This window comes from Lycium barbarum, chromosome 6 (genome assembly GCF_019175385.1).
Source record: "Lycium barbarum isolate Lr01 chromosome 6, ASM1917538v2, whole genome shotgun sequence".
Lineage (NCBI taxonomy): Eukaryota > Viridiplantae > Streptophyta > Magnoliopsida > Solanales > Solanaceae > Lycium > Lycium barbarum.
This window is the reverse complement of record NC_083342.1, coordinates 67991715-68003697: the sequence shown is the minus strand read 5'-3', so window position 1 is coordinate 68003697 and position 11983 is coordinate 67991715. Positions and strand designations below refer to the sequence as shown.

Here is an 11983-nt window from a genome sequence, read left to right as displayed (position 1 = left end):
AGCACGGTCGAGTCATAGCCTATGCTTCCCGGCAGTTCAGACCGCATGAAAGAAATTATCCCACTCATGATTTAGAATTAGCCGCGGTAATTCATGCTTTGAAGCTATGGCGACATTATTTATATGGGGTCTACGTTGATATTTATACGAACCATAAGAGCCTCCAGTATATTTTTAAACAAAAAGAATTGAATTTGCGGCAGAGAAGATGGCTTGAATTATTGAAGGATTACGATGTCGACATTTTGTATCATTCGGGGAAAGCTAATGTGGTAGCTGATGCACTGAGCCGCAAGTCCATGGGAAGTTTGACTGATGTGCAGCCTGATAAGAAAGAATTGGTTCGTGAAATTTATCAGTTAGCCAGCCTTGGAGTCCGTTTGGCAGATTCTGGAGATGCTGGGGTTTCGGTTCGGGAGGTTGCTGAATCATCCCTTATGAAAGAGGTTAAGCAGCGTCAGTTCGAAGATCCTGTCTTGGCACAGTATAGAAATGTGGCCCTTAATAAAGAAAAGACTCCATTTGAAATTTCGTCTGAAGGGGTATTGTTATACGGAGGCAGATTATGTGTACCGGACGTTGCAGGGTTACGACAACAAATTATTGGCGAGGCACATAATGCTCGGTATTCTATTCATCCTGGGTCTACTAAGATGTACCATGATCTTAAATGTTTATATTGGTGGGACGGCATGAAAAGAGATATCGCAGAGTTCGTTGGCCAATGTCCAAATTGTCAGCAAGTCAAGATCGAGCATCAAAAGCCCAGCGGATTACTATAGGAAATGGAAATTCCAGCTTGGAAATGGGAGATGATTAATATGGATTTCGTTGTTGGGTTGCCGCGCACTCCACGCAGGTATGATTCTATTTGAGTTATTGTTGACCGATTGACGAAATCAACCCATTTTCTTTCGGTCAGGACTACTTATTCGGCTGAGGACTATGCCAGATTGTATCTTAAAGAGATAGTAAGACTTCACGGGGTTCCTGTATCTATTATCACTGACAGAGGTGCCCAGTTCACAGCGAATTTCTGGAGATCATTCCAGGAAGGATTGGGGACTCAGGTGAGTCTTAGTACAACATTTCATCCTCAGTCCGATGGGCAGGCCGAGCGCACCATTCAGACATTGGAAGATATGTTGCGGGCCTGTGTTATTGATTTCAGAGGCAGCTTGGACGATCATTTACCGCTTGTTGAAATTCTTATAATAATAGTTATCATTCCAGCATACAGATGGCGCCGTACGAAGCCCTATATGGTAGGAAATGCAGATCTCCGATCGGTTGGTTCGAAGTGGGCGAAACTAAATTAATTGGTCCAGATGTGGTCCAGCAAGCAGTCGATAAAGTGAAACTAATTCGAGAGCGACTATTAGCGGCCCTGAGTCAACAGAAATCTCATGCTGATAAACGACGTCGACCATTAGAGTTTCAGATTGGCGACTAGGTATTTCTAAAGTTGTCGCCCATGAAGGGCGTGATGAGATTCGGCAGAAAGGGAAAGCTCAGTCCGCAATACATTGGGCCTTACCAGATTATCCGGAAGATGGGGAATGTCACTTATGAGCTGGACTTACCGTCAGATCTAGAAGCAGTGCACCCGGTATTCCATGTATCCATGCTCCGAAAATGTATTGGTGATCCTGACAGAATATTTCCAGTAAATGATATTCAGGTAACGGAGGACTTGTCTTATGAAGAGTAACCTGTAGCTGTTCTGGATCGTCAGGTGAGGAGACTACGCACCAAAGATGTGCCTTCTGTTAAAGTCCTGTGGCGGAACAACAACCGGGAAGAAATGACCTGGGAGGCGGAGGATGAGATAAAGAAGATGTATCCCACTTGCTTCCTACGCCCACAGGTAATCTAAACTTTTAAGTTTGTTATATTGATTGACAAATGACTTACGTATGGTATTTATAAAGAGAGACTCCCCCGCCATGTTCATAAGACCCTATAAGACTAATTTAACATTCGAGGACGAATGTTCTAAAGGGGGGGGGGGGAGAATGTTATATCCCGTGTTTTTGCGCACTTGAAAATTTTGGAATAATCTTGTCTTGTAAGAAATAAGACTATGTTTTTATTTTATTGAACATATATGTGATATTCATGAGAATTATCGAAGCGAAAGTGTGGAATAAGGCCAAGGGCCAAATTGGAATTTCGAAAATTAGTTTCGGGAATTACAAAAAATAGGATCTTAATGATTTGGGCTCAACAAAATAAAAAGAGAAATTGAGGCCCAAGCACAAGGGGTGGCTGCCAAAAGGCTTTGGCCCAAGCCCATGTAATAGTCATGTGACTAATTAATAAGAGGAGATAAATATATATATATATATATATATGTACATTCTTATCCATTGGAAAGTTCAAGAAACCAAACAATACTTGAAGTCATCAAGAACCAAGGCCTTTCGGCCGAACCCTTTCCCCAAACAAAAAAAAAATCTAGTTCCTTTAGCCTTGATCCTAAAATCTTGTTCCTCTTGAATTCTTATGAAGCTCAGGACGCTCTCCGACGTGATATAATTGGTTTAGCGAGAGAACAACGTTTGCGACAAGTTAAAGTTTGAAGAAAAAGGTAAGATTTCTATTCTTTTGTGTTATGGAATAAGTATATATGTTATGGTGATGAGAATTGGATGAGAATTATGGAGTTTTGATGTGTGTGTGCATAGTCGTGTGTGTGTGTGAAGTAGTGTATGGCCGTGAGCCATAGCATGGTGAAGGGGAGGTGAAGTGAAGTTCATTTAGTTGGTTAGTTGTGTCGTTGTGACATTTATGACGTAAATAAAGGTTTAACGAGTTGGGTTAGCATTGAAATTGGTTGTATGTTGTTATGGGAAATTTTGTGATTTTTATATAATTGTGAAAGTAAAATTCTAAATGTGAATTATGGTTGTTGTTAATGAATTTGGAAGGAAACAATGCTAGTTGGTAATGTTGTTGCAATTGTGGAGGTTTTGGATAGAATATGGAATTGGCGGGAATGCTCGAATCCATGAGCATTGCTTGAAATGTTATTGAATTATGTTTGAATGATCTTGAATTAGTAAATGAATATGGAAATGTTGATATTAGCTTGAAATTGTGAAGTTGGAATGGAAGTTGTCGAACTATGTAGAAAGGAAAAATAGTTGTGTTATAAAATATTCTGTGATGATATTTGATGCTCTTGGTATTGTAGTGTTGTTGTGTTGATATTTTTGGCCGAGCAAATTCTCGGGGATGTTGAATTTATAGGGGAGGTTCTGCTGAAATTTCGGAAGACAAATATGAATTTAAGTTGAATTCTTAGAAACTACAACACACAATTGGTAAATGTGACCAAATTGTAGATTTTGGCGAACTTGAGGCTTGATTTCGGAGACGTATAGGAGGCGGAAAATGTATGTAAAACTATCCCTTTTCTTCTCTTGGCATGTCCTAGATGTACTAGGTTTGAGTTTGAGCCTTGGGGATTATTCTATTCATAGAAATTCGAGTTTACTTCTAGTACTATTCCATTTAGTGAAATTGAATTAGAAACTTATGCCTTGTAGAAAAGAGATGTTCAGATTTTCGTAACTTTCGTAAACATGATCGAATTACCCCTAAGCTTTCATGCATGATTCCATAGGGTCAAATGTCTGTAAAATCCGTACGCCGCCTCGATTTGAACCGAGGTGGGCCCACTAGCCCCAAGTCTCCTTCGTTGCCCTAATTGACTTAACTTTGTACGATATCGGGAAGAGACTTTTACTTACGACTCTAGCTATTAAAGGATAATTTTTTGATTACTCCATGATATTCTGATTTATATTTTGAACTATGAATACGCTTTCAGAAGTACGTTTGTGAGATAAACTCCGTATTGATCAGTTGTCCGGACTAGTTTGCCTAACGGGTTGTCATATGATTATATCCAGTTTTATAAATGTTTTGATATGTAAATTGCATGAGTTTCCGCACTACTCTGCTCGTGCCCATTATTATGATATCGTTCGCCGGTTCCCGGGCCGGTTTTGTGATCGTGCGCGCTATGATGTATTCGGCAGTATGCTGTGTTACGGTTCCCGAGACCTCGCCATAGGGCCGGATTCCGTTTATGGAGTTATGCTGTGATATGGCTTATGATATGATGTGTATGATGATATGTTATGTTCGGGGTTGTACGGAGATTTGAAACTTTCCGGAGTATGCTGTGTTGTGGCGCCAGTGTCGGAGTGGCGACCACGTTCCTGAGCCTTATGCATGATTTCTTTACTTGCATTATGTACATATGATTTCCGTACCGGTTTTGATATACTGATTCGGTATTCCCTTTCTGTACCGTTACTATGGTTATGGTTTGAATTTCTGTACTCTATGCTTTACATACTCAGTATATCTTTCGTACTGACCCCCTTTCCTCGGGGGCTGCGTTTCATGCCCGCAGGTACAGACGTTGGTGATCCGCCACTGTAGGCCACACTTTTTGCTACTACAGAGTGCTCCTTTTGATTCGGAGCCCATATTTTGGTACATATCTCTGTCATGTATATATTTATGTATATTTGGCTATTTGGGGTACGGCGGGGCCCTGTCCCGCCATATGTTTCCGTTTTGGTTTGTAGAGGCCTGGAGTCATATATGTGGGTCGTGGGTCCTATGTGTGTTCGTTTTATTTCTGATTTGCGTTTTAATGCGGTCCTGTTTGTTATGGCGGCCAAAATGGCCCATGTGTTCGCATACGTACATATGATCGGCGATGTGTATTCTGCCGCCCCTTCTGTTCCGATATGATATTTTTGGTACGCGTGATCGCTTAAGATAATAGTTATTTTCAGAACTGTTTAAAATGATGAAATTTGAAATCTGAACTAAGTTGTAATATGACGATTTGGTATGTTTGTCCGTTCGGGTGACCAAGTAGGGCACCAGTCGCGGCCCACGGGGCTGGGTCGTGACAGATAGACACATAATGGATTATTAGGGTTTATTTATTCTTTATTCTTCATTCATAATTAATGGTTGCAAACATTGATTAAAGCCATAAACCCTGATTTATTTGGGAAAATAATTAGGGTTAGTAGAATAAATAACAAGGACTCAAAGCTTTAAACTTTGTTTAATAAATTCACTTAGGAATAAGAAGAATTTACTTGGCATGATTAATCGTTCTTCATAGTTACTTTCTTATTTTTGGGAAAATCATAGAAAGAGATAATCTTTATTTATTGGGAAATAGTAGAGATTCATATAGAGATTAAGTGCATTCATACAATGATCCATTAGAAGTATATCAAGAGCAATACCTATGATCATACACTCTATCTAACGGGGACACAACCTTAGTTTCTTTTACCATAAATTTCCACCAAAGCAAGTAGATAGCAATTAGTTATAGAAAAACCAACTATTACCAAAATCATCGGATTAAGACATTAGACCTAAGCTTAGCATCCTACGACTTTAGTAACCTTTTCACACCATATTTCCTGTGGGATTCGACCCCAACCTTGTTGGGTTACTATATTTGACAACATCCGCGTTATACCATTAATAGGTGTAATTTGAGCGTATCAAATTTTGGCGCCGTTGCCGGGAATACGGTTTTGAAATTACTAAATAGTGCTTGCTATATTGAAGTCTTTTGCTTATTCCATTACACCTTGTTTGCTACTCTGTGTAAACCAGGTGAACATGAATCAGAATCAGCAAAACCAGGGGAATCGGTTGAACAATCAGGCGAATGAATCAGATGATGAAAATATTTTCGCTGATCTTATTGCAGAAGAGGACTATGTATCTGCTATTATTCAGCCTCGAGTTGTAGCTGCTAGCATGAAAATTGATTCCTCTCTATACCAGTTGCTGAAGCTTGAGGGATACTTTCGGAACTCTACCGAGAATGACCCTCAACGTCATTTGCAGAATTTTGTGGATGTGTGTGCTAATCACATCCAGAACAACGTTCCACAAGATGCTATTCGGTTGAGGTTATTCAAATATTCCTTATCCGGGGAGGCAAGAACTTGGTTTGAGAAGCTACCCCGAAATTCAATTACTTCATGGGCAGAGATGGTGACTGCTTCTCTCACAAAATGGTACCCCCCCTAGCAAGAAGGCTGAAATTCATGACAAGATATATGAATTCAAGCAGCGACCGGGGGAACAACTATATGAAGCCTGGGAGAGATTCAAGGAGTATTTGCAGAAGAGCCCGAATCATGGTTTTCCGGAACACATATTAATGGAGAAGTTCTACCGAGGGATAGATCCAGTGACACAGTCAGTTGCTAATAATGCAGCTGATGGTTGTTTCATGAACAAAACCTTTCGATGAGTGACCAACATACTTAACAAGCTGACGACTCATAATCAGGCTTGGCACTCCAACAATGCTGATGTGGTACCATATGGTAGTACTATGATCCAGAATATTGTAAAAGAGAATCATGACACCCAGCAAACATTCGCAGAACTTGCAACAAATATCTCCTTGCTAACGAAGAAGTTTGATGAATCCCAGATCAAGAAATTAAATGTTTGTGAGGATGATAAAGTTTTGCCAAAAGGGATGTACCATACTCAAGATGGTTTGTTCCATGATGGGCCACCTATGCAGGTTGAAGATGCTAATTATGTCAATAACTCTCAAGGGGGTTACCAAAGACAGAATTACCAAGGTGGCTATCAGAATCGGAATCAATGAAGACCTCAGCAAGGTTAAGGTGCTTACAACAACTCTGGGAATTACAACAATAATTATGGTGGTGCGAACCAAGGGAGCTACAACAACAACAAAAATTTCGGGAGCAAGCGTTCCAATCCTTATATACCACCAAAAGGGCAGTCAACAGAGCAAGGTAGTTTGAAGGTTGAATCAATGCTTGAGAAGATTCTGGAAAATCAATCTAAGTCTGAAAGGACTTTATCTGGGCTGACAGAAACAGTGGAATCCCATACAACGGCTATTCAGAAGTTTGAGTCACAGATGAGGGATATTTCTGGAAAGCAGCACCCTCCTAAAAAGGGAGGACTTCCGAGTGACACTATTCCAAATCCAAAGAATGGGAAGGCGGTGTAGACCGTGTGTTTTCCATCACTACTAGGAGTGGTAAAATAATCCAGGGGGATGATGAGAAGGTGATTGATCTTGAGCCGATAGATGAAGAGGATGAGGTGCAGTCTGAAGCACCCATTATTGCTGATGAGAATCCTACTGACAAGAAGGTTACTGATATTTCAGAGATGGTGAAGGAAGCTGATAACACAAACAAGCAGGTTGTAAAAAGGGCTCTCCGCCCTTTGACACACCTTTTCAAATCTAAACCTCCCTTTCCTTAGAGGTTGGTAAAGAAGAAGGAAGATGGTCAGTTCGAAAAGTTTTATGATCAGTTGAAGCAGTTATCTCTAAACTTTCCCTTCTTGGAAGCTGTCAAGGAGATGCCCGGTTTTGCTAAATATTTGAAGGATCTGCTGACCAAGAAGAAGGCGGTTCAACATGAAACCGTGAGTTTGACTCACACTGTGAGTTCCATCATTTCAACTACAACTGTTCAGAAAAAGGGAGATCCTGAGGCGTTCACCATTCCTTGTTCTGTTGGGCACCATGATTTTGCTCGTGCTTTGTGTGATAATGGGGCGAGTATTAATTTTATTCCTCTTGCTATATACAAACAATAAGGTTTGGGGGTGCCAGGGTAGATTACTATGAGGTTACAAATGGCTGATAGGTCTATCAAAAGACCTGTTGGGGTGGTTGATGATGTACTTGTGCGGGTTGGTGATTTTATGTTGCCCGCTGATTTTGTGATTCTTGATTGTGCTGTTGATCGGGACATTCCTATTATTTTGGGGAGACCTTTCCTTGCTACAGGGAGGGCTCTGATGGATTCGGAGAAAAATGAAATCAAGTTCCGAGTCAACGATGAAGAAGTGACTTTTCAGGCTAGTAAAGGGATGAAGTTACCAAGTGCTTATGAGATTATTTCGGTAATTAATTCATTTGATGTTGTTGATGAAGCAGTGGAGTTCAAGATGGATGAAGAATGTTTGGGTGAAGCTATAGCTGGTATTCTTATGAATTTCGATGCAGAAGACATGGAAGGCTACGTGGAGACAGTTAATTCACTTGTTGGGTTGGGCTCATATTCATACCACCCAAAGAATCTAAATCTTGATCTGGAAAATAGAACAACTCCTCCAGCAAAGCCTTCGATCATTGAGCCACCTAAGTTGGAGCTTAAGTAGCTCCCATCACATCTGAAATATGAGTTCCTTGGTCCGGACAATACTTTACCGGTGATTGTTTCATCCCTACTGTCACGACCCAGCCCCGTGGGCCGCGATTGGCACCCTACCTGGGTACCCAGACCAAATCGCATATTCGTTACCAAATCCAAACTTATTTCAGAATTTGATAAAAGTCATATCAAACATAATTTATATCAAAAATATGTCCTAAGCGGTCGCACAAATCAAAATGTCATATCGAATCCAAACGGAGCGGCGGAATAGACATCGCCGGTCACAAGTGCAAATATAAGCATAAGGGCCATTTAGGGCCATCATAACAAACGGACCGCTTTAAGACCAGAAAACAAAATCAAACAAACATATATAGGACCCTCGCCCCACATATATGACTACAGGCCTCTACGAATTCAAAACAAAGACATATGGCGAGACAGGGCCCCGCCGTACCCAAATAGTCAAATGTACAGAATATATACATAGCAAAACAAGTCTGTACCAAAAGTGGGCTCCGAGTCAAGAAAGAGTACTCCGAAGTAGCAAAGAGTGAAGCCTACAGTGGAGGATCACCAATGTATGTACCTGCGGGCATGAAACGCAGCCCCCGAAGAAAGGGGTCAGTACGAAATATGTACTGAGTATGTAAAGCACGGAGTACAGAAATATGAGCCAAAACAGAAAGCAAACCGGATATCAAAGGGAAGTTCCAATCAGTATGTCAAAATCCGTATCAAATCATATACATATACATAATGCAAACGAAATCATGCAAACGCTCCAGAATGTGGTCTCCACTCCGACGCTGGCGCCACACACAGCATAACACCAGAAGGTTCCAAATCTCCGTACATCCCCGAACACAAACGTAAGTGATCGTATCGCATCACTAGCCATATAACAAGGAACTTCGAAACGTAAGTTCCTTGTTATGTCATTTGGGCTTAAAAATGCCTTATCAGCTTTCATGGACTTGATGAATGGCATTTTTAAGCCATACTTGGATTTTTTTGTCATAGTATTCATCGATGATATCTTGATGTATTCGAAGAGTAGAGAGGACCATGAGCGTCATTTGAGGATTTTCCTTGGGTTATTGAGAGATAAAGAGCTTTATGCCAAGTTTTTGAAATGTGAGTTCTGGCTCGATTTTGTGGCATTCTTAGGCCACGTGGTGTCAAAGGAAGGTATCATGGTTGATCCCAATAAGCTTGAATCTTCCATTTATGTTGATGAAATTGAAGGTTTGAAAGTTAGGGTTCATACCCAAATTGGGGGTTTTGACTTGAATGATGTAATTGACATATTCTTGAGTTAATCTAGCAATTGAATAGCGGAGTTGAACTTCTAGAATGTTGGGTCACTGATTTCACTTTTGAAATACCTGTTTTACCCTTGAGGGCCCATTTTCCCCTTTCTGCATAGTTGCTTTTGATTCAAAGGATAGCCTAGCATTATGGGTATTTTCTTCCTATTTTCAAACTTAAAATTCGATTATGGTTAGACTTTGAGTATTTGTTGGAAAAGCAAAGGTGTGATTGTTCGTGGCTCCTGCTCGGCTTCTAGGTAGGTCACGGCTTACCTTATGGTTAGACTTCGGTTAGCAAAGCATATGTATTATTACTGTTTGAGAAATCATGTTATGCCTTCGGGTATGAATCTGGGATGGATTACTTAGGTTGGTACTGTTGTTTGATTGTGGCTTGTTGCATTGTTGTGATCTATTGGCTTGTTGCCACGTTTATGATACTAAGCTTGATATTGAGTTGCCTTCTTGTGATATGTGTCCATGTGTGGCACCATTGATATTGATAGATATGGGTTACTTGAATAGCCATAAATCTCGTAGTACTATATCCATAAACTACCTAGCATTAAATAAACAGACCTGGTCCTGTTAAAATGCACCATTCCCTAAATGTCACCAATAATTATCCGAACTGTTTCGAAATCTTTAAAAAATGGACAGCAATTCTTCCATAAGTCTGTGGCGACCCGGTCTAATCCGTTGTTCCTGAATGCTCACCGTGATGCTGTCGTTCCCAACCTCAAAAGATAAAATTTCCCCGAGTCGTAAACCGAGCACTAATGAACTATTCCTTATGACTTAAATCTTCATCTTCTTCAACTCGCACTAGTCACCAAAATACGGTAACTTCATGGAATCTAATTACATTGAACTCTTCTCCTTTTACTTTCCCTAAACTCATACATAAGCTCTAACAGTCTAACGTAAGTACTATGGCCCCGAACTTCACCTTTCACAACCATAAAATCTCTGAGTGCAATACCTTATTTTGCCTTTAGCAAAACCAAAATTATCAAATCTTTCAATCCATGTGCCTTAGCACGACCAAATACTCTCAAGTCATTCGTAATTGAAATACTCAGCCATACAATCTAACCATCACTACAACACATTCTCCCACCACTGACATAGTCTTACCTTGAAATCATGACTTCGACCTTCCATTGTAGAGATTTCTTCTTATCAATCGACTTTTGCTTGTCTACCCAAGGATGTCCTGAAATTACCCATCTTGATACTGTACAATTCATCTCCTTATCGAACTTGCGCCACACGTCATCCAAAATATGCATCTCTTTTATCACCATCCGCAACGTCCTATAGCACTTGCCATACCCCATGTTGAATTGCTCATAGACTTCCTTCCTCAATCATACTTATCACTTTTACACCCTATCTGAAAGATATAATATAATGTTGCCATAACCCGTACATGATTCAAGTAGTCACGCTGCTATAAGTTCAAGCCCTTTCCTTTTCTGAAGATGTACCTTACTCCCTCCGATTCAAGATCACCCATGACTTACCTTAATTCCTCACTTCCCATATTCCAATTCAAAGTCACAATCACCGCTATCAATCGAACATCCCTCAAACCCACTCAAGAGTGTACCGCAATATCATAAGTTTTCCAAAATAGCTGAGCCAATCCTGTAGATAATCGTATGCCAAACACTGAAACAACTAAGAGTTCCCTTACTTCACTCGACTTCAAAACTGAATTCTTCTCTAAATCCGGCGCATCACCTATAAAATTTTTCAAGAAGCCTCTCCGCTAGAAATACCGGCCAACTTTGGTTATCGCAAAAAGAATAAATCATTTTCGATGCAATACCCCAAACCACCACTGAACTAATCCATAATCCATAGGCAATCCTTAATTACCGTACACATAATCCTACTAAAGTCCTCATATAACTTCACCAAAGTACCCTCGCCAAAATCCATTAACCAAAGAACCCTTCTTCTAACATGGTTCATGAGTTTACTGACCCAACATTGTTACCCAAATGTTCTATAGTGATCCCACCTCTCCTGGCTTCAACCGGTATTGTTGATCCTTAGCTTAATTTCCGAAATGTTCTTCACTACTTGAATAAGTTTCAACCCATCATTGATGTATCACTAATTCTTACTATGCCGAACTTCAACACCTCCAACCATAGTGCGATAATTCCTCTCACTCGGTCAACTTCCACAAGTCACGACACCAGTAATTGTAGAAGTTCTCAAGTATTAACCTTTGTATACCATGCCCACAAATCTTCTCCTAGACTAGATGCAACACCTAGTAATTCAATGGAAATAAAACTTTACCCCTGTCCACTATTAGAGTTATTCTTATTAGTCAATCACTGGTACTCATTAGCCTACGACGTAGCCAAACATACAACTCATTCATGAACCCTTACATCCAATCTTCATTAAATAACCGCAACATAACTCTCA

The 11983-nt window shown here is 40.3% G+C and overlaps 1 non-coding gene across 1 annotated transcript; it reads right to left on the bottom strand.

Annotated features, from left to right (window-relative positions):
- Window positions 1–6101: 6101 nt before the first annotated feature.
- Window positions 6102–6207, bottom strand: LOC132600936 (small nucleolar RNA R71). The gene has a single exon (XR_009567391.1). It is a non-coding gene; the product is annotated as a small nucleolar RNA R71 (small nucleolar RNA).
- Window positions 6208–11983: the final 5776 nt, after the last annotated feature.